The 21,837-nt window shown below is 38.1% G+C and overlaps 1 long non-coding RNA gene across 2 annotated transcripts; it reads left to right on the top strand.

The window, feature by feature from the left end:
- The first annotated feature begins 7,670 nt into the window (after nucleotides 1-7,670).
- On the top strand, nucleotides 7,671-11,220 carry LOC112177863. 2 transcript variants are annotated; one of them, XR_005802570.1, is made up of 3 exons: nucleotides 7,671-8,148; nucleotides 10,822-11,000; nucleotides 11,122-11,220. It is a non-coding gene; the product is annotated as an uncharacterized LOC112177863 (long non-coding RNA). The 2 variants fall into 2 exon arrangements; XR_005802569.1 differs by lacking the exon at nucleotides 7,671-8,148 and adding an exon at nucleotides 10,467-10,506.
- The last annotated feature ends 10,617 nt before the right edge of the window (nucleotides 11,221-21,837 follow it).

Raw genomic sequence — 21,837 nt, 5'->3', positions numbered from 1 at the left:
TTGGCGGATATCAAGGGAATCAGCCCTACAACTTGCGTCCACAGGATACTTCTAGAGGAGGGGTCTAAACCCACTAGAGAGGCTCAACGTCGTCTCAACCCTCCAATGATGGAAGTTGTGAAGAAGGAGGTTATCAAACTCCTTGATTGTGGGGTAATCTACCCTATTTCTGACTCCAAGTGGGTCTCCCCAGTTCAGGTCGTGCCCAAGAAGTCTGGGATCACTGTGGTCAAGAATGCTGATAATGAACTGGTGCCTCAAAGGACAGTCACAGGCCACAGAGTTTGTATTGACTATAGGAGGCTCAACGCAACCACAAGGAAAGATCACTTTCCTTTGCCATTCATTGATCAGATGCTTGAGCGCCTAGCTGGACATGACTACTACTGCTTCCTGGATGGATACTCTGGATACAACCAGATTGCAATTGCAAATGAAGATCAAGAGAAGACAACCTTCACTTGCCCCTTTGGAACGTTTGCCTATAGACGTATGCCCTTCGGACTTTGCAACGCTCCAGGTACTTTTCAGAGGTGTATGGTAAGTATCTTTTCAGATTATATTGAGAAAATCATAGAGGTATTCATGGATGACTTTTCAGTTTTTGGAAAGAATTTTGATGATTGTCTTAATAATCTGGAGATAATTTTGAAACGTTGCATGGAAACTAACCTTGTACTTAATTGGGAAAAATGCCATTTTATGGTTCAACAAGGGATAGTTCTAGGACATATTGTCTCTGCTAGGGGTATAGAGGTTGATAAAGCCAAGGTTGATATTGTGCGTCACTTACCCTCTCCCACTTCTGTGAGAGAGATTCGTTCTTTCCTTGGCCATGCAGGTTTTTACAGGAGGTTCATCAAGGACTTCTCTAAGATTTCGAGACCCTTATGTCAACTACTCCAGAAGGATGTGCCCTTTCACTTTGACAAGGAGTGTCAAGAAGCTTTTGACAAGCTTAAGGAGTTGTTGACGTCTGCCCCCATCATGTTACCTCCAGATTGGTCCTTGCCCTTTGAGTTGATGTGTGATGCCTCTGACTATGCAGTTGGAGCTGTTTTGGGGCAAAGGAAGGACAAGCTACCCTATGCCATCTACTACGCCTCAAGGACTCTCAATGATGCACAGATGAATTATTCAACCACAGAGAAAGAGCTCCTTGCAGTTGTCTTTGCCCTTGAGAAGTTTCGCTCTTATTTACTTGGTACCAAAGTTACTATCTTTACTGACCATGCAGCTTTGAAATACTTGATGACCAAGAAGGAGGCGAAACCAAGGCTCATCAGATGGATCCTACTCTTGCAAGAATTCGATGTGGAAATCAAGGACAAGAAGGGTAGTGAGAACGTGGTAGCTGACCACTTGAGTCGCTTAGTGCATGCAGAAGATCATCTCCCTCTGGTGGAGACATTTCCAGATGAGCAACTCTTTGGACTTCAGGTAAGTGAACCATGGTATGCAGATATTGTGAACTATATTGTGTCTAGGAAGATTCCTGATACCATGTCACGTGCTCATAAAGATAGGCTAAAGAAAACTGTTAAGCAATATGTTTGGGATGAACCTTATCTGTGGAAATATTGTTCTGATCAATTGATTAGAAGATGTGTGCCTGAACATGAACATAATGCTATACTTTCGTTTTGCCACTCTAAAGCATGTGGGGGTCACTTTGGGTCAAAGAAGACTGCATTTAAGGTACTAGAGTCTGGGTTCTATTGGCCAACATTGTTTAGGGATGCACATGCCTATTGTTTAACTTGTGATAAGTGCCAAAGAACAGGAAACCTAGGTCCTAGAGATCAAATGCTCTTGACTAATATCATAACTGTTGAAATCTTTGATGTTTGGGGTATAGATTTCATGGGACCTTTCCCATCATCTTTTGGGTTTATATATATCTTACTTGCAGTGGACTATGTTTCCAAATGGGTGGAAGCAAAGGCCACTAGAACTAATGACTCTAAGGTTGTTGCAGATTTTATCAAGTCTAACATCTTTAGCAGGTTTGGAATGCCCAGAGTTCTCATTAGTGATGGAGGATCCCATTTTTGCAATAGGACGATTGAGGCTCTCTTGAAGAGATATGATGTGACACATAAGGTTTCTACACCTTATCACCCCCAAACTAGTGGGCAGGCGGAGGTCTCTAATCGTCAGATCAAGGGGATATTGGAGAAGACTGTGAACCCCAACAGGAAGGATTGGTCCTTGCGTCTAGAGGATGCTTTGTGGGCCTACAGAACTGCATACAAAACTCCCATAGGTATGTCCCCATATCGAATAGTCTATGGCAAACCTTGCCATTTACCTGTGGAGTTGGAGCATAGAGCTTGGTGGGCTGTGAAGCAGTTCAACATGGATATAGATGCAGCTGGGCTTCATAGGAAGTTGCAATTGCAAGAGTTAGAGGAGATTAGGAATGATGCCTTCGAGAGTGCTAAGATTTACAAGGACAAGACTAAGGCATTCCATGATAAAATGATTCGAAGAAAGACTTTTGTTGTGGGCCAAAAAGTTCTTCTCTTCCATTCTCGTCTCAAACTCTTCCCAGGTAAGCTTCGTTCTCGTTGGATTGGGCCTTTTGTTATCACTAATGTGTTCTCTCATGGAGCTGTGCAGATAAAGAGTGAACAAACAGGCAACGAGTTCAAAGTGAATGGCCATCGCTTGAAGCCTTACTATGAGGCATTTGTGGAACATGAAGTGGAGGATGTACCCCTCCAAAACGTTCCAAACCCTGAGGATTAAAAGGAGGTACAAGTCTAGGCTGAAAGACTATAAACATTAAGCGCTGCTTGGGAGGCAACCCAATTCTGAAGTAGCTGTGGAGGAGTCGTCAACGCAGATTTGCTTTCTCTCTCCCTTTTACTTTTCAAATTCTTCTTTGTTTTATAGTTATTTTCGTCAATTCCATCCCTAAATGCTTAAGTATTTCATTGCATGCTTTTTCTTGATTACATTGAGGACAATGCAATATTTAAGTGTGGGGGAAGGGATTTACACTTTTATCTTGAGTCATATATTGAAAAATACAAAAAAAAAGTGAAAAATGTCAAAAAAATAAAAAAAAAAATTTTACGTTGCTTTTGTTTTTGTTTGAGTCTTAGGATGCCCTTTCAACTGTCTAGGATGATTCTATATCTCTGAAATCATGATTAAAAGAGGATCACAAAATTGAGATGATTTAAAAATGGTATTCTTTGGGTAATTGAGATATATGAAAAATATATGCCTTGTAGTGGATATGGATTTCGAAACTTTGGTACAGAATATGAGCATGTTAAGATGAGTTTTGATTCATATAAACCCATGTGAGATAATTGAGCCCATGTCCCTTTTCCTTGGAGTGAATCGGAAATATATATTCTTATTTTCTTGGCGATGTTTTGATGATCTCATTATTCTTTCATCTTGATTGACTACTTGCCATAGATTAAGTTTGATGGACTAGAGAATGCTAGAATTCGCTCTTGTGCTTGTTGAGACGTATGTCAATACATGGCCTTGATTCTGGAAGGGATAGAGGCATCCTAGGAATTACCACCATTGCCATATAAACTTGTGTCCCCATTTGTGCCCGTCGTGGGACTCCCCTAGATAAGCCCCTTTGAGCCTACATTAAGCCTTTTCATTCATCACCCTTAAAATCCTTAACCATGAAGCTTAGTATAGTTACAACCCTACCCTTTGTTCTAAGAACTTAGTGGAGCTATCTTTTGAGACATACTACATGGGTTTGGTGCTAAGGATGAAGATTGAGAAGAGGTGAAAGTTCAAGTGTGGGGGTAGACTTGTCCATAGAAAAAAAAAATATGTGAAAGCCGTGAAAAAATGAAAGAAAGAAAGAAAAATGTGTACGGCTAAAAAGAAAGAAAAATGTATGTTTATGGATTTTAGTCCCCTATACTTAGTGATTTTGGAGTTTACTTTGAACTGAAGGCCCACTACAGAAAAATTTGGCCTTTGTCCATTCTACTATAGTTCAAGGGAAGTTTACAATGAAGATTGGGCCCAACATGAAGATATTAGGCCCCTTTTCTGTTACCTCTAGGGAAAGTGACGTTTTTGCAATGCCTTGGTGGATTTTCTTGAGGTCTCTACATCTACATGTGCTCTGCTAGGTTTTTAGGACACTTTGATAAATCCTTACCTTTCATTTCTTTAAACCTTGAGCCTCGGCCCCATTACAACCCTTGAGAAGACCTTCTTGATCCTTAAGACGGGACAGCCCTTGATGTGGAGATGAGTTACAAGAGTTGAACCTATGGCTTGGGTCCATCTGTGCAAGTAGTTGATATCCTTCATGAGATCTTTAAAGAAAATTATACATGTGCTTTCGTTTCTTACATTATGTGATATACTTGCTATCTTTCACATATACTTGAGTGTATAAGCTTTTAAGCATTGCCTTGAATTCTGAGAGAAGAAAGAGTGGATATGCCTTATGAGGATTGAATCATACTTGTCTGAAACATGCTTAACAGAACCCACCACCATTGTTACAACCAAGTCCTACTTGTGTATGTGAAGATTATGTGTTTCAATTAACTCTCGAATGCCTAAACATTTATTCTTGGTGAAGTGCTAATCTTGGTGTTGTGAAAGTAAGAGATTGCTGAGACAAAAAGTTGAAGGGCTATAGAGTCTGTTTCGTGTCAAGTCTTTAATTTTCGTTGAGTCTTAGTGTGTGTCTTAGTGTGATTTTGCTAAGGGACTAGCAAAAGCTAAGTGTGGGGGAATTTGATAGGAGCATTTTAATGCGATGTTTTACTTGCTTTTCCCTGCATTTTCTGCGTTATTTCCTTAATAAAACCCTGTTTAGGAAAGTTTCCATTCTTTGATTGGGAAAGTTCCTATTTGTAGAAAGTTTCTATTTTTGTAGTTTCTATTTATCATTTTTAGAAAGTTTCCCATTTTCAGTTTAGGAAAGTTGCCATTTTTCATTTTAGGAAAGTTTCTATTTTTCTTACTAGTTTCTATTTTCAGGTCCTTGTCACAAATGAGCTGAAATGAGCTCACAAATGGAGAGAGAAGATAGCCAACGTTGGAGGGAGACAAGATGAAGTACAAAGGGAAGCACAAATGAGCAGAAATGAAGAAAAGAAGTTTTCCTGGTCCAACCAGGAAACCCTGTCTAGAAAAGGAAAGCTTGCCAAAACAAGACTCTTGAGCCAACCATGAATGGAGATCGAATTAATGAAGTGACATGGCATGAGAGAAGCTTCTTGAAGACTCTAGATGATGACATGGCATAGAGGTGACGCATGGAGGCCCAAAAACTCTCAAGGCTTGTTGGATTTTCGGCTAATTGGATAAAAGCCCACAAGAGCCCATGGAACTAGGGTTTGTGACGCAAACCCTAGCCCTAAAGATGTTTTGCCGTGAATTTGCAAGAGAGAAACAAGGAGGTGACGTGGAAAATCAGAAATTAAAAGGAGAATTTCTAGGGCTATTTTTATGGAAATAAATCAAGAGATAAACCCTAGAAGACTCCTAGCCGTCCAAGCCAAGAGGAAAACAAGGGAATGCCGTGCAAACCCTAGGGAATTCGGCCAAGAGATAATGAAGAGAGAAATTAGGGTTTTTGCCGTGAGGAAAAATCAGAAAAATAAAGAGATTTCGTGGAGATTTTCTAGGGAGATTTTCTTGGAATGAGATATTCTTGGAAGAGTTATCTTGAGCCTTTGCCGTTTAAAGAGAGAGAGAAGCTAGGGATTGCCGTGAGAAATACAAGGAAGGAGAGAGAATTGCCGTGTGAATCAAAGAAGAACCTAGAAGATTTCGGCAAAGATATTTTCTAAGAGAGTTTTAAGGAAAGAGAAAAAGGTGGGAACCAAGAAACGGCTAAAAAGGAGTCTAGGTTCATTCCCCTTTATTCTCTAAATATATTATTGCCGAAATTTATGAGGAAAATCAGAAATTATCTACATATTTCGGCAAGAATTATTTAGGGAATTAATATTGGAATTTTGTGATTGGTTGCACCACTTCATAGGGCTTATGTGGCAAGAATTCATTGGAGGAAAATATGTGGACAAAGCAAGCAATAGCCGTGAGCTTTTCTAGGGTTTTGGACGGCATGGAGACCTAGGGCCGTCCCCTATATATTCCTCTCTTCTCTCAACGTCAAGGGTTCCACACTTTTGCATTTATACTTTGAGAAAAAAAATCAGAAACTCTCCCTAGCCTAGCCGTGTTCATCTCCATCCTCTAGGGCAACCACGAAGTTCAAGCAAGGCCAAGGAAGAAGAAGACAAGCCGTGCACACCATCCATCACCACCCTTGGAGATTGCTTTCGAAATTCAAGAGTCCATTCATCACTTCATTCATCTCATCTTCATCACGGTGTAATCCAATTCTCCTTGTACCTTTGCTTTGTATTTTCGTTGGTTTTGCCTTAGTTGACACATATGTATGAACAAGTGTTGTTTTCTGAAATTTTATGATTAATTGTTAATTTTCAGATTCATATATTGTGATTTATGGTTGCTTTTGTGTGAGTGTTTGATTAAATTTGCATGATAGAAATCTTTTGTATGATAATCTTGAATGGTTCGAAACATTTAGGGTTTTTATGTGAATGTTGCTACGAATTCGAGAACATGGATCAACTTTTTGGTTTTGTGTTCTTGAATCGATAAGTAGTAAAGGTTTTGTACAAAAACCGAGTTTAATCAAAGAAGATTGCAATTAGGTGGACTTTTTCATACTAAGTTGCACATTTGAGTTGATAGCCTTTCTAGGTGCTTAATGCATTAAACATGACATGATTGACTAGCTTTCTAGGGTTTGATTGCATGTTTGATAGAATTAATCTAGGTGCTTTCGCTTAGGTTAATTAGCATTGAAAGTAAAATATGGGAAATTGTTTGCTTTTGAACGTTTCACATGATCAACTCCTCTTGCATGACTATGATGAACAATGATGAACTTGAATCAATTTTAATCATGAGTTTCGAATTTGATCTTTGTTCTTGCATCCCATTTATATTTTTATGTTTTTGCATTTTAATTATTTTCTTAACTTAGTTTAAAAATAGAAAACCAAAAATCAAAAATCCCCCCTTTTTCGTAAATATGTATATATTTTGTTATATTTTTGTAAATATTATACTTTGTTTTAATTTTAATTGTTTAATTGTTTGACAATGACAGGTGTACCCTCAGTCCCCGGAATAGAACGATCCCTATTTACTTTATACTACTAATGACATTTCAGGGTTAAATTATGCGCTTGCTCAAAGCGCATCATCATTCTCACTCGATCAGCTCCCTCAGCTTGACCTAGAACTCGCAAAACTGAAAACCTCACAAACCAGCCTCTCTCTTTCTCACTCAGCTCCTTCAGAACTCGATTCTCACTCTCTCCTTCGTCTTCTTGCTCACTTGATTCTTGTTCTTACACTACTAGAATTATGGCATAAGACATCACCACTATTAAATCGGTCGGAATTGCACGCGATGTAAAAATACATGGTAACATCACTTTGTGAAAAATCGATTTCTCTTGTGATTATAAACATCAGTCGTTAAATTAACTGATGTGTAAAGTCTTGTTCAAAAATTTTGAAAAAACGCGGAGGGACTAACTTAAAACATTTGAGAGGCGCGGGGACTAAATTTTCATTCCCCCCAACACTTACTATTTTCAGAAGCTAACCCTAGCTAAAGCAGCCTCTCCCACTTTCACTTCGCGCAGTTCCTTCACCTTACCCGACCTCGTTCTCCCCAACCTGGTTCTACGACCGGAGCTCGTTCTCCTACCCGACCTCGTCCTCCCCGACGTCGTTCTACGACCTGAGCTCGTTCTCCGACCCGATCTCGTCCTTCAACGACCCGAGCCACCTTCAGCTCCTTCACCGACCCAGAACTGCCTCGATCGACCACGACCACGATCTCCTTCAGCGAGCTCCTCCGACCTCTTTGTACGACCTGAGCTCGTTCTCCGACCCGACCTCGTCCTTCAACGATCCGAGCCACCTTCAGCTCCTTCATCGACCCAGAACAGCCTCGATCGACCACGACCACGAACTCCTTCAGCGAGCTCATTCAATGACCTGACCACGAACTCATTCTCCCACCTGAGCTCGTCATTGTCCGACTTGAGCCGGCTTGAGGTAGTTCTCCGATCGCCACCATCGTAGGTCCGCTCTCTCTCTTCTCTTCACCACTAGTGCTGGTTTTCTGGCCGGTTTTGATCTAAAGTTTGGGTCTTTTTTGTTTAATTCTTATGCATTTCAGTTGGGTTTGTTTTTGAATGGCTTAAAGCTCTAAATGCTTTGAATGTTTTTGTTTTTGATCTTTTGAGTTGTTCATGTCGATTATATTTTATTTTTGAAACTTTTAGTTCTTAGTTTGGTCTCATGAATTTGGGTTTTGCTGTTGAAACTATGGTGCTTAGATTGCTTGGTTTGGTCTCATGAATTTGGCTTATCTGTTGAAACTATGGTGCTTAGATTGCTTGGTTTGGTCTCATGAATTTGGGTTTTCTGTTGAAACTATGGTGCTTAGATTCATTAATTTGGTCTCATGAATTTGGGTTCTGTTGGAACTATGGTTCTTAGATTAATCTCAGTTAATCAGTTTAATAGAGGAAGAGATTCAAGGATATAAGTTTAGCACCAAATCAAATATGCACAGACCCTTCTTAAGAATCTATGCTCAATTATCTCAGTTAAATTGTTATATGTATATATGCAGTACGTAGATCAAACTTTGAGAAACTTTTAAGAGAGATACATGTAAATGTGTCTGTGTGCCCATGGTTATATCATTATAGTTCGATGTTGTAATTCTGGTGGCGAAATCTTTTCTTTATCAACTATGTGATTATCTGTGTAATTCAGTACTTACTGTGCAATTGCATCGGTATTCTTTTATGAATGTCGTGTCTCAATAATTCAAACTTCACTACCTGAGTCTTGGGATTTTGCAGGAAGTGTAAATACAGTACTGCGTTTCTTTATATCATGTATATAGTTATTATTTTCTCTTTATGTTTTAAATATGTTAGTCTGAGAGTTCATCATGTATTATCAAGAGTTGCTTTTACAGTAGAAATAGACAGAGATGAATCCGCATGCATTGTCTATTTGTATTTCTAAAATTATTCTATATCACATCTATAGATGCCAGTCGGGAATGCATGATGTTGGTCCTTAATATTATCCTTCTCAGGGCAGAAGCTTTAATGATTCTGAACCTTATATTAACAACAAGCAAAGAAGAAAGGGCTCGGTTACCAGAAAACAACCTCGTGATGAAAATTTTTGCAGCAGACAAAGAGAAAGCCAGTTTGTGGTATGTTCTATCTATTCCTTAATAAACTCTTAGGCTCCTATCCTCCCATCCCAATGATACTTATGATTTTGGTATTCACCTGAAACAATTTGCAATGCCCATGAGACTACCAGGCAATTTCTGGTTCAAGTTATGAAGGGGCTTGATTTGGTTAAAGAGAAAATGGTTGCACTTCCGTATCTGCCAAGCCTTTCAGAATCTGTTTTCGTTTTTTAATCAGACTTGTAATGGTGTGAATGCAGGTGCGCAAGAGACCACGTAACAAAAAGGAATTGGCAAAGAATGAGGAAGACATAATAGACAAACTTTCCAACTCTGTAACAGTTCATGAGACTAAGCTCAAGGTAACTGCCACTTGATGGTAAACAACTTACTAGAGAAAAGATGTTTACTCTTTGCCAACGACTTGATGAAATAAATAGACAAGTATATTTGTTGCAACTAGAGCCGGCTGAATACAGATGATGCCTCCTTCTTTTACTTCTTCCTGCCATTGGGATGTAAAAAGTAAATAACAGTTTGTATATGCAAAATCAGAGGTATATTAAAAAACTTTCATACAACCTAGGTCCACTAGACATAAGACTGGTAAAATAAATATCATTACATACCCGTACTTGCTGATAGTCTGATAATGATGGTTGTGTAAATATTTGGTATCCTTAATTCATTTCTCTTTTTATTTTTATTTTTTATTTTTTGCAACCCTAGATCATTTTTGTTTCCCTTTCCCCTCTTTTCTCCTGTTTAGTCTGATGCTTAGCTCATGATTATGGAAAGAGGATTTTTGGTTAAGAGGATTTTTGTACTCATAATTCATATTTGGTTAAGATGATTTTTGTGTTTCTGAATTCATTCTCTATGTTCTGCAGGTTGACAACATATGTGGAGAAACATGAGTTTGTTTTTGATGCAGTGCTGAATGAGGAAGTGTCTAATGATGAGGTTTATACATATATATTTGCATACATATTGCAATTAAACTTGGAGTAGAAACAAGAATTTGAAATCATGTATAAACATTAGTGGTATTCAGAATATTGGTCTTTAATATGTTTAAGGTTACTTATCAATTGTTGTCATTCTGTACTAATATGTAGGCTTTGTGCTCAACTTGGATTCAATCTTACTAAGCTATCAGTCGGTTTGAATGAAAACTCGGATGCTTTCGCTTCTCTGCTGACGGAGAGTTCGCGTCTTGGGTCAGTTCTCAACCTCTATTTGCACGAGTTAGTATGGGAATTTGAGTTAGTTTGGATGTTGATTTTGAATTTTTGACAGAATATTATATGCAATTTTCATTTGGGATTTCTGTGTTTGTATAAAGATAGTGTCTTTGTACTTTTATTGGGTGATTAAAGTTCATATGATAAAGTGCATATATGTAAAAAAGTCTGTAAATTTACTTGTATGAAGCTCTGAATTATGATTATATGGTTGTTTGATGTATAAAAATTCAGTTGCTTGTGAAATATGGAATGAGAAATGATGGTGTTGTGCTCATTTGTTGTACATAGGTGGGTTTGCTTTGAAGAGAAAAATTGCAGGACAGTGATTGGAAGAAGAATTCAGTGTTCAGCACAAGCACCACCTCCAGCTTGGCTAGGAAGTGCTTTTCCGGAGCCAGGCCAGAGGACTTGAGATGGTCCAAAAGCCTAGTTCTGTTGTTGGATCTACTGGTTCCATTGGAACCCAGGTATGGCAGAGATCCCTTTCTTTCATTTAATATTTGTTTTGGGATTAAAGATAAAAATGTAAGTGGACAGATTATGGAAATTGCATTAGTTGGTTAAAATCACAATTTCCTGTTTCTACAGACATTGGACATTGTTGCAGAGAACCCGAAAAAATTCAGAGTTGTGGCCCTAGTAGCTGGCTCAAATGTGTATCTTCTTGTTGATCAGGTAATCCATCAGAAGGGCCAACCGGTGACCGTACTCATGTATCGACAGCAGTAATTATTTTACTACTAGCCCAAGTTCTTTAAGGACTCGATGTCAACTTCATCTGGAGGTTGGCAGCATCTTGTTTGAATTGCAATATTGAGAGGACAATTGGTATTAGTTGTTATTTGCCTTTCTAGTTCTTTGCTTCTATTTCACAATTTCCCTGGTTCATGTTGTATTTGCTTTTGTTATTAGGTGGTAGAAAAAGAGGGAGTGAAAAGAGTGACAAAACACTCGATCACTCATTAGAAAGGGTAGTTGATTTTATATGGCTTTGATGATTTCACCACCTTAGTGTCAAATGATCTCTTGGAGCTACAATGTGCACTTTCTTGTTTACTGGTGTGTGATGTATGAAACCTTGAAGAAACTACTGTACAATATACATCCGTTTTTGGTTGCTTGTCTTAGAAATTAAGCAAAATTGTTATATTATGTCACATTCATCAGATATTTGATCTCTTCAAATATTAGTGAAGTTGCATGTATATATCTTTTTGGCTGCTATACTTGGTCTATCATTGTCCCCTGTGAGTTTATCTATTTTATAGATTTTGATGTTTCATTTTCTTACTCATTTTACTGCCTTATGTTTTTCTTCTTAGTTGGAAGTTTTAAGTAAAGGTTAACATCAATTTGTTCTGTTTATGTGGGAGTTAAGATGTTCTTCTCTGTTGTCAATCAGGTGGTCTGCAGGAGTTTGATGCATCTAGGAATACTTTTGCTGTTATTCTGGTGGTTCAGTTCGATGCTGCATAACCGGTTGATAGAAACATTTCAAATTATTTGATAGAAACATTTCAAATTATTTGGTACTAGACATAAAGGTATTGCATTATTAATGTTGTTATCCTATTTTCTTTCTAGTATCAGTCACTTTTTAATTCCTTAGTTTCATGTTTGAATATGATTCTTATGAAGAAGTTAATTTTATAACCTTTGATGAATCAGGCATATCTCAATGCAATTCTTCTCATATACCTGTGTACTCACGAGGTCATGAAGCAAGCAGAAAATACTACAATGATTGCTCCGAGTAGGTAAAAAGCTCTGATAAGATTGTGAAACTGGTACAGCAGTACAGCTAGCTAGTTCATTTATTAACTTGTGTCTAGTGGAAATTCTTCCTTCATTAAGCATTTGGACTTGTCTGCAGATCCAGATTAGTAGATATGGGTCATTTTGAACTGATGTTCATGATTAGGTTTGTGTACATGAGACAATGGTGGATTAATTGCAATGAATGATTTTGGATGTGGATTTTATGGTTTCATACTTTTATGAATGGGCAATTTTAATTTTTAGAATGCATGCATACCAATTGTAACAGGGGACTACTAATATGTGTTATCTCAAATTGCAAGCTACAACAAAAGCACACCAAAATGTGTGGTTGCAGCTAAACAAAAACAACACAAAAATCAAATGGAAGTCTATTGTCTTTTTGGCATTGGGACGATAGAAAATTGTAGTCTAAAGGGCAAAACAACAACATAAGTTAGATGAAAGTATTGGCTAAAACGTATAATAACAACAAATAAGTGTGGTTGGAATCAATCACAGAAAATATAAAAGACCTTTCACACTACACTTAAGTGTCGTATGTATGTACCCTAGAACGACACTTAATTGTCCTCTGATGCTCTTTACGACCACATATAATTGTCGTTTAAAGTAAATTAGCACAACCTTTAAATGTTGTTGTATGAGAGAAGACACTACATACGAGTCTTCATATTTCTTATTTAAGGCCATTCAGACCACACAAATAAGTCTTGCAAATATGTTTCACACAATAGTATTTAAAAAATATTGTCGTTGTTTTGTTTATCAGACAATACAAAACTGTTGTTTGAATGCTTTTAAAGATACAGATCACAATGTTCCCAAAATGCAAAACTCATCAGACGACACAAGACTTTTATTTTTTTATGTCGTCTGAAAAATCAGACGATAGAACACTTCTGTCGTCTGATGCCCCCAAGAGACGACACCGTACTAGACGACACATTTTTGTTCGTTCAGACGACAGAACAGTTGTGTCGTCTGAAGGCTTTTTTGGCATAGTGACCCTATACTAGTCTTAAACCTTATGCCTTGTTAGGGCCATAAGTGCTCAAAACTAGATGCTTTATGTTTCGACAATCGATTGTAACACACTCTAACAACCATCACCACAAATAATAAGGTTGAAGAGAGGAATTGAAGATTGTTACTGAAAAAATGTTTTTTTTGCCCTCTTTTTTTCCCTGCTCAATTCAGGTCAGTTCCTTTGAAGCTTGAAGTGATCTCATGATTCAAGTGAAGGGAAGCAGATATTTGCTTCACAAGGTACACTCTCAGGGACTTAGTTGATCCACGATTTACGTTTCGTCTTTCGTTTGTTTCGAGAAATATATCGATCAATTTCGATTCTTTCTTTTCTATTGATTCTTTAAAGTCCTCATAGATTCCAATTGTCACACAGTTTCCACTTCTGTCAAAGTGTTTAAGGCTGCAGACTCTTTGCTTTGAATATGTAGAAACTTATAATCTAATTGCATGATTTTTTTATTGGAGTTGAGGCATTCAAGCACGACACAGAATTCTGCTATGGAATCAAAATCACCCTCAATGCCTTGCTGATCAATGCACAAATTAGCTTCGGGTCGGTTGTATGAAATGTGTTCAAAAAAATCTTTATGAAACTGAGAACTTCATTTGATTACTGTTAGTTATTAGTTCACTTAGAAAGAGAGCAATTGGTTATTGTTATATGACCATAATGTAGTTATACCAACTTGTTTCATTTAAATAAGTCTTTGTTATCTATGCTAATCATACTAATCAATCACTTCAAAACATACAAAATTTAGCAAGCATAAAGTAGAAATTCTAACCCGCGGCGCGCGGGTTCTCATTCCTAGTGTATATCCATATATGTTAACCCAGTTAAATATTAGCTTCCGTAAAATGTTTTTGATTGAGGTTTTTGGGACCCCTGTTTCCTAGCTTCTATTTGTGTAAGGATATTGGGCTATTATCCTTCAACACATAACTTTCCCAAGGTTGCTAGGAGAACATAAGTTGCATAAGACTAGGAAAGGGCTTCTCCAAGTTTCTCGGTGGCTCAAGGAATCAAAGAGGCGTGCAAGACTTGAAGAGAAAATCCGGGAGAATCATTCTCACTGATCTTGAGTTTAAGGTGGTATTCGTTCCATATCACTTTGCATTTAGAATTGATATGCATATTGGTTAAGTTGATTTGATATATACTTATCTGCAATAAAAGGTTTTTGAGATGCATATCAAATATAGATTGGATTTGCAAACAGTTAGGAAGTATTGATTGTTTATCAAAATCAGTTTTAAAAGCTTTCCTTACTTATCTTATTTGATACGAAAAAGTGATTTGATAGATTTGATTGAGGGGGAGTCTCTCTCCCCTATAAAAGGTTTTGAAACTGATTTCATTAGTAGAGTTTTTGAGCATCTAAAAGTTGTCTTGTGTTGTGCTGCATGTTCTCACAAATCATTTTCTGAAAACTCTCTCTGCTTGTTGGTTGTTTTCCCTTGCATACTATGTTCATTTGCATATGTTATTCTCAAGGTCAGTGAGACGTTGAGATCAAGGGAGATTGGAAGATTGGCTCACTGCTTAGATTGTGTGGAAATTGAGTTAGAAGTTAGATCTGTTGTAAATCAAGTTAGCTGTGTTGTTAAGCGAAAGTGATAGTTATGAACATCACTACTTGTATATTGTAAACTCATTTGATTTATAGTGGATTGATTTTCTCGTGTTGGCTACATTACAAGCCACGCAGTGAAGTTTCCTCAGTGGAGAGGTTTACACTGCGTTAGCAATATTTGTGTTGAATTGAAAGTGCATACTAAGTTTTTACAAAGCAGTTTTATTAATCAAATTGTTCTATCTGATAATTACAATTTGCTATCTAAAGAAGACGATGCAAATATATGATATCTCTAGGTTTGTGAGTGCTTCTCTCTACCTTATTATCAGGAGGGTTCCTGCTTGGTTCATGGTATGGTAAATACACTTGGGAGAATCCTAGAGGTGAAGGCATAAGACTTATGGGTTTTTTTTAGCAGTCATCTGGACATTGAATGAGTGAAAGTTGGAAAGAAAAGCATCTTTGAAATTTCGAAGGTTTTGGACTGGATATTAAGCTAAAAAATAAATTAATAAATTACTTAACTTTTTCTCGCCCATGAAATTTTTTTAAATCCATTAATTTCAAAGGCTGGTAGTTCTTTGTTTCTTTTTGAGAAGCATAAAGCATATCTGGTAGAAGGGAGCAGGCCAATGTATTGCGGGCATGGTTTTCATTGTACTCTGGATGGTCTGGATGGAGAGAAAAAGAAGGTATTTGAAGGTTTAGTGGATAGGGGTATAGGGTTCATTAGACCAGGTTTGGTTGTGGTCTTCCCCTTGGGCATCAGTTTCTGTAGTCTTGGGATATATCTTTTTAAGAAGCTTCTAAGATTGGGAGGCTGTTGTAGATTAATGCATGGGCAAGCTGTTTAGATGTAATTAGTTTTTGTTTGCTTTCATGAAGGCCCAGATAGTGTTCCATATGATGTATTTCAATTCTTTATTGCAATAAGAGTTCTCTTTTTTCTTCTAAAATAAAAAGGAACTTGTATGGAATATAACAGATTTATAAATCCTTTTTTGTAGAAGTAAAATGCAATTGGAATTGTCTACTCATTTCATTCATAACCCCTTTATATAGGGATAGGATTACAACGGAAATACCAATTACATTGATGATACTAAATGCTGATTGAGCTGTGATTTGTGATTGCTTGATTCCCTCTTCGTCTATTTCTTTGACGAAGGCACATAATGTGCTTTTCCTTTAACACTCCCCCTTGTGCCAAGTTAAAGACAAAATGGTGCATGAGTTGTTGCCTCACTAAAAACCTTGCCAAGTAACAATAAAAACCCTGTGGGACAAAAATAAAACTTGGTCGAAGGAAAAGAGCACAACGCACCTTCTACATTTGAGAATGATATGTGTGTGTTAGACTCCCCCTGACGTCTACACCTCCCCCTGATCATTACATTAATCAAGTGAGCTTGGAAAGTCTTCGCATTCCTATGCTTTTCACATGTTTCTCAAATGTGGCCTTAGGCAGTGATTTGGTGAACAAATCTGCCACATTCTCCTCAGACCTTACTTGATTCACTTGAATCTTGAGGAGGGTCTGTTGTTGCTGATTGTAGAACAACTTTGGCGATATGTGTTTTGTGTTATCACCCTTAATATAACCTAGCTTCATCTGTTCGATGCAAGCTGCATTGTGTTCATAAATGCAAGTAGGCTCTTCAGTGGTAGAACTCAAACCACTAATCCCTCGAATATGTGCAATGATAGTTCTTCACCATACACACTCACGATCCGCCTCATGTACAACGATAATCTCTGAGTGGTTTGAGGAGGTAGCCACAAGGGTTTGCTTGTTTGATCTCCAAGATATCACCGTGTTCCCATTGGTAAATACATAAGCAGTTTGGAAACTATCTTTATGTGGGTCAGAGACTTACCCAGTATCAGCAAAACCGACCAAAACGTCATTTGGCGTTTTAGTGTAGGGAGTGGCGCTTTCGCCATCAACACTTCCTTTAGGGATTGCAGTTCCATCTACGGTCCCTCTTGTCTCTCTGTAGGGAAAGAACAGGCCCAAGTCAATGGTTCCTTTTAGGTATCAAAGATGTTTTTGATACCATTCCAGTGACGCTGCGTTGGCACTGAGCTAAATCTAGCTAACAAGTTCACTGAGAATGCAATGTCTGGTCGAGTAAATTGGGCTAAGTACAATAATGCGCCTATTGCACTTAGATAGGGAATTTCAGCTCCCAACACTTGTTCGTCATCTTCCTTTGGACGAAATTGATCTTTCCTTGCATCCAAACTTCGACCGATCATGGGAGTGCTAGCAGGATATGCTTTGTCCATGTTATATCGCCTGACTTTTGGACATATGCAGACTGGTGGATTAATATTCCACAAACTCGATGTTCTAGTTTAAGGCCTAGATAGAATCGAGTTTTCCCAAGATCCTTCATCTCAAATTCAGATTTCAAGTAGCTCGCGGTTTCTCTTATTTCATCAAGAGTACCTGTTATGTTCATATCATCGACATATACTGCTACAATTGCAAATCCGGAACTTGTTTTCTTTATGAATACGCAGGGGCATAATTTATCGTTCTTATATCCCTTCCTAATCAAGTAGTCACTTAGACGGGTATACCACATCCGCCCGGATTGTTTTAATTCGTAAAGTGAGCGTTTCAACCTAATTCCAAACGCACTCTGTGGTTTAGAGTCACTTGATTTGGATAATGTAAGGCCATCAGGTACTTTCATATATATCTCTGAATCTGGATGCCCATAGAGATATGCAGTAACCACATCCATAAGCTGCATTTCCAGTCCTTCGGAAACTACTAAGCTAACATAGTAGCGGAACATTATAACGTCCATTACGGGAGAGTATGTCTCCTCGTAGTCAATTCCAGGGCGTTGTGAGAAACCTTGCGCCACAAGGCTAGCCTTGTACCTCAGGACTTCATTCTTCTCATTACGCTTTTTGACAAAGACTCATTTATGTCCTACAGGCTTTACACTTGGGGGGTTAGCACTACCTGACCAAATACCTGTCCCTTTGTCAGAGAATCTAATTCTACCTGGATTGGTTTATTTCATTTAGGTCAATTTGCTCTTTGTTGACATTTTTCAACAGAGCGTGGTTCGATATCATCGTGCTCTATGATTCCTTGAGCAACAGTATATATCATCAATGTGTATGGAAGATCTTTTTATCAACTCATACGCACTCTCGTAATCCTTTGACATTTCTTTGTTCTCTGGAATCATTTCAAACATCGGAGCGTCCTCCAGTATTGATTCATGGACATAACTATAATCAGAGACAATCTCATGAGAGGGATTCTATACATTGATGATTGGTTTGTGCCTTACTCACCCTCTTCTTCCTTGGGTGAGTGTCAATCGAACCAAGTGACCTCCCCCTCTTCCTTGGGGAGCCACGGCCTCAACCACACCTCCACTAAGTGCGGTTGCAGTGCCTCTATCTGCGGCACCGTGCCCCTTGTTGGGGACTTCTAACCTTGTAGGCACATTTGCAGCTGGTATATGTGATCTCGTCACTTTTGCGATATCAGTAAACGCATCAGGCATCGAATCTGCTACGTTCTGAAGATTGATTATTCTTTTCACTTCACTTTCACTTTGTGAAGTGCGGGGATCAAAATGAGACAGAGTGGGGACAAACCACGACAATTCCTGTCGTTCCCTTGGAAAATCCTTTTTCCTATCTCCCCCTAATGACGGGAAGACTGTCTCATCAAAGTGACAATCCGCAAATCTAGCGGTAGAGAGATCGCCTGTCAAGGTTTCCAAATAGAGGATAATTGTTGGGGATTCGTATCCAACATAAATACTTAATCGTCTCTGAGGATCCAATGTAGTGCACTGTGGGGGCGCAATAGGCACATATACTGCGCAACCAGATATGCGTAAGTGTGAAATGTTAGGCTCATGTCCAGTTACCAACTGGTACGCAGAAAATGGTTGGCTAGCAGTGGGTCTGAAACGAATAAGTAAAGATGCGTGCAATATTGCATAACCCCATGCAGATGTAGGCAGGTTGGTGTGCATAACCAATGCCCTAGCCACCATATGTAGCCTTTGGATGGTGGCTTCTACGAGACCATTTTGTGTATGCACATGGGGTATATGATGCTCTACATCGATCCAAATAGATATGCAATAATCATCAAATGCTTTTGATGTAAAATCTCCAGCATTATCAAGCCTTATAGACTTGATAGGGTGATCAGGGTGGTGAGCCCTTAAACGTATAATCTGTGCTAGGAGTATTGCAGCATTTCTTGTGGACAATAAAACGACATGTGACCAGATTGTCGAAGCATCCACCAGAACCATAAAGTACTTGAATGGTCCGTATTCTGGATGGATAGGTCCATAGACATCTCTTTGTATCCTTTGTAAGAATGGAATGTTTTGTTTTGTATCTTTAGCATAGGAAGGTCTCGATCCTATTTTTGCTAAAGAGCAGGCTTTGCAAAACGAGTGATGTGCCTTTGAAATAGTCAATGAGGCATAATGGGAGGGAGGTAGTGCTTCTGGTACTTCAGAAAGCAATGACTGCATTTGAGCAATCCTAGAACCGACACCTTGCAGTGTGGCGGATTTTTCTCCCATTTTTCACTCGAAAGAAGGGATGTCCGTGTGAGTTCTTGAAAAATACGGATCATCATGTCACGACCTCGGTGCCATAGGCGGTCATGCAAAAGCCTGTATGAGTCAGTGTCCCACATTTCATTGTTGGTGACAGTATAGGATTCAATGATCCGAATCGTAGTGAGGTACAGTCCACTAAATTGACTCATAAGTTTCTCTAAGATGTGTTTCCTTCCACAGTCATTAGATGTAATATCAAGGTATTCAGTTTCCATTCTCACAGTGTGTTTTTACATGATAACCGTTGGTACGAATATCTTTGAAACTTAACAAGGTTCGATTAGCTCTTGGTGCATATAGAGCGTCTGTGACTTGAAATGTTGTGCCATTAGGCAGCAAAAATTTGTGGCAGTTCTTTGCCCTTTTATTACTTGTAATGATCCAATCATCGTAGTCACAGAGTAATTATAGGCTATTGATTCAATGAATAATTGCATATTTCTTAATATTGTGTGGGTAGTCCCACTATCAATTAAGCACTCAAGTTCTCCTCCATTCATTCCTACAAATAAATGGGAGGTATTTAGAAAATATAACTCATATTCTTTAGAGTATTTCTATTTGCGTAGAATGGTATTCTTTTCATTCTAATAATTTTTCTCCAGATGTATTGCTTTACATCTTTATAGTGCTATGTCGAACCGTGTAAATATGTGTATAGTAAATAAATTTGAATAAATTCAGTGCTTCAGAATAAAATTCAAAATTTATTAATAAGCCAACGATAATCAAATCAAGGTCTTGTTCAGAAATCTTATTCATCAATCCATGATTGAAAATAAACTTTAAGACCAAACAATAGTCTAATTAAAAGTGAGGCATTATGCCTTCACAACTATCTTTGGAAAATAAAATGAATAAAGCAGATCAGTCAAGATTGAGAGCATCCATTGACTTATCAAGTTCCTCTTTGCCATTGAAGTCTACAATTGTAAGGTTGACGTTTAGGTCATGACCTTCTTCTTCCATGTAGTGAGCCTCTTGTTCTTTAGACTCTCTATACCTCTTGTAATTGGCTGCCACTCTGTTGTTTGCTTGGCAGTTCTTGTACCAATGCCCAATGAATCCACACCTATAGCATGGTTCATTGTCAACTCTTTCCTTTTTCATCTTGTTTCCATGATCCCCATGTCCCTTTCCACGTGGTGCATGGTTGCCACGTGGGTAGGGATCAGCACGTCTAAACCCCCTTGCATTGGAGTTATTTCCACCTTTCATTTTTCCATAATTAGCCTCGGGAATTTTCTTTGTCCCAATGGGCCTGGCATTGTTATTCAAGAGAATCTTATTTTGTCTCTCAGCCACTTGCAGTAGGCTTATCAACTTATTGAAGGTTGTGATTCTTTTATTGTCATAATCCAACTGATACTAGTTCGCTAGTATAAAAGATGAATTAGGAAAGGTGGTAAGAGTCTTGTAGATCATATCATCTTCTGTGATTTCCCTTCCACAGAAATTGAGACGTGCCTTTAAGCGCAACATGTCCTTGTTGAAGTCATTGACCTTTTTATAGTCAAGCAAGCGGATTTCATTCCACTGAATAGCTAGTTCTGGGAGTAAAGTGTCATGAATGTTCCCAAAACGTCCCTTAAGGGCATCCCACAGTTCTTTGGGTGTCTTTAACTGGAGGTATTCCCAGCGTAGGCTAGGATCAATATGTCGCCTCAGAAACATTAAGGCATCTGCTTTCACCTTATTAGATAGTTCATCATCTTTGGGGTCAGTAATGGTGGCAGTGTAGTCTTTTGCCACAAAGACAGTTTCCATATCGGAAACCCAACGATGGTACTCAAGTCCTTCTGAGTCCAAGATGTCAAACTCAGGTCGAGTTGGATCAGCCATCTACATAAAACAAGAGAGAAGATATAAATTACGCAGTCATAAAGACATCCACGTAAATTATTTTCCAACATATGAATTAGATTTCAAGACCAGGATTCGTAATGGTCACATTTTTTTTTTTCGATGCTATGTGAAAATACTTTATCACAGTAAGTGAGTATATAATGCGCATGAATTTTCATTATCATGGCCAAACGGTATTGATATGTTGCATTAAAAAAAATAATCATAGTACATTTAAATATAGCATATAAAAATAAACTACATGGCACGCTCAAATTTCACAAATATACAACAAATTATATACCACACATAATAATAGCAATAATATAACATGCGTAAAATAAAATATAAACAATAGCATAATTAAAGGCATGCTTAGGAATATAAGCGTAAATAAAATTCACAAAACATGCTCAGAATTGCATAAATAATATATAACAAAATATATA

The sequence above is a fragment of the Rosa chinensis genome, chromosome 7 (assembly GCF_002994745.2).
Source record: "Rosa chinensis cultivar Old Blush chromosome 7, RchiOBHm-V2, whole genome shotgun sequence".
NCBI lineage: Eukaryota > Viridiplantae > Streptophyta > Magnoliopsida > Rosales > Rosaceae > Rosa > Rosa chinensis.
This window is presented reverse-complemented; position numbering and strand designations above follow the sequence as displayed.